The 2,124-nt window shown below is 44.3% G+C and overlaps 1 pseudogene; it reads right to left on the bottom strand.

The window, feature by feature from the left end:
- Nucleotides 1-572: 572 nt before the first annotated feature.
- LOC112405176 (ferritin heavy chain pseudogene) lies at nucleotides 573-1,181 on the bottom strand (annotated as a pseudogene).
- Between the last annotated feature and the right edge of the window lie 943 nt (nucleotides 1,182-2,124).

Genomic DNA, 2,124 nt, shown 5'->3' with positions numbered 1-2,124 from the left:
CCTACGTACAAGCTTCTATAATTTCTATACAGAGTAATTTGCTTAGAGTGACTTTCAGTTAAGCCAAATGTGAAGATATGGTGAAAGTCCTAGGTTTAAGTATCAATCACAAGAGGTAGTGACAATAACTGAAAAGGAAAAAAAACAGAACAGAAAAAAAAAAGTAATAAATTAAAAAACAGTATGTCAATAGATTTAGTTCACACTTACTCAAGTACCAGAATTCAAAAGTCATGTGGCTCTAAGAGGACATTAAGAAATTTAAGAAATGTATACTGCATATTTTTAGGGAAAGATGGGCTCTTCTTTCCCCCAAATATGTATATATAGAGAGAGGCAAAATAAATCACATTCTGGGAGATTTTTCTACATTCATTGGGGAGGGAGGAGGGGTATTAAATTATTTCATTTGAAGGAATGGTACAAATGACAGAACATAAGTAGATGTTCTTACAACTTACAGAAAGGGAGAATGTAAGCCTGAAAAACACGCACTGCATTGGTGATCACGGAAGGTCACCCCATGGCTATGGGGAAGCCACTCTAGGCTTAGCTCTAGACATCACCGTCTTTCAGGGTACACTTGTCACGGACACAGCCACACCACGTTCCAGGGTGGAGGCAGGGTCTGGGCCGGGGGCGGGAGGACCAGAGGGGACTGGAGGGTGGCAGGGAGGGGGAGCTTCTGTCTCGCGCAGGTTGGTTACAAGGCCACCCAATTCTTTGCTGGCTTTCACCTACCTGCTCTTTCAGGCCACGAATCTCCAACAAGTCACACGTGTAGACGTCGTTTTTCTCGGTGGCCAGTTTGTGCAGTTCCAGTAGTGACTGATTCACACTAGTTTCTAAGGGTGAGGCGGACTCCGTCCCAGTCTCCGTGCTCTGGCTCCTCCCTAACCTGAAGGAAGATTCGGCCACCTCCTTGATCTACAGTTTCAACGGTTTTTCAGCGTGTTCTCTCACCTCATAGGGCTGGTGAAGAAAATGCTGGCAAAGTTCTTCAAAGCCACAGCATCGCGGTCCAAGTAGTAGGTCATGGACAGGCACAGTGGCGGTAGGGCTCCTGCTGATGGGTGGGGGGTGGCGAGTTGGAGCCCCGGCAGGGACGTGCATTCATGGTGGCAGCAGCGGTCCACTCCCAATGACAGCTGTCTGCGGGGAGGTTTGGCCTCTCCAATCATTTTTATGTTCCCCGGTTTGGGATTCTAGACATTTTGGCATCGACCAGTGACTGGCATCTCAGCGAGGCAGAAAGTGTCAAGCCCTCCACTTCCCTTCACTATGGCCTTTTCAACACTAAGTACTGGGTTCTGGGAACAGCGTTTTGCGGGACCTAAAGGCTCTAGGGCCTGGGTGTGGCTTCCTTTCTCAATATGGCGATTGTGGGGTCAGTGCTTAATAGTCATATATGCTTGTTCATTCATTGGGATGTTTGAAATATATCAGCGAATTGACATTGCAATTTGTGATCCCAAAGGAATAACACTCCTTTTCTAAGAATGCTTAAAGAACCTCAATTCCACATGGCCAAGATTTTGCTGAAAAAGATGAGGTTTGGACTTTATACTCAAATAGGCAAAATAATTTGAGTCCAGATATTAAGGGATATTAATATTTGGTGATTTTAACTTGCAAGAGGATTTAACCATTCTCCCTTGGAATTTGATAATGAGAGAGTGTTTTTTATTCACATTGAGATGTCCCTATATTGTGGATATTTTAATTATTTGAATGTGTTTAAGGCCCCTGAAGAATTTCTGGAATGCTGTGTGGGTAGAGTGGTTGGTTGTAATTTGGGATGGCAAACTGAATAGGGAATGGATTTTTACTCTTGGGTACAGAGTGGTCTTGGAGTTGATTTGGATAATGCATTGTTCCCGTTAATTTTAGCAAAATCTAAAACAGCTACCAGTGGTCCCAGGATGATTCCGAAAGAGCAGTGTTTAGTAATGGAGAGGCAGCCTAATGAAGGTTGGATCAACGTTTCCCTGATAGACCACTGGTCCCCTTTCCCTAAAAGGACGCACTCCTGCTTGACTACAGGCTTTCTGAAAAAGTTTAAAGGGTTCTGAAGAAAAAAGGGAGGGAATTTTATGGGGAGCATTTAATCCTCCCTCTTCAGGT

This window comes from Neophocaena asiaeorientalis, unplaced genomic scaffold (assembly GCF_003031525.2).
Source record: "Neophocaena asiaeorientalis asiaeorientalis breed wild unplaced genomic scaffold, Neophocaena_asiaeorientalis_V1.1 scaffold171, whole genome shotgun sequence".
Taxonomy (NCBI): domain Eukaryota; kingdom Metazoa; phylum Chordata; class Mammalia; order Artiodactyla; family Phocoenidae; genus Neophocaena; species Neophocaena asiaeorientalis.
The sequence above is the reverse complement of the archived record's forward strand: the minus strand, read 5'-3'. Positions and strand labels throughout refer to the sequence as shown.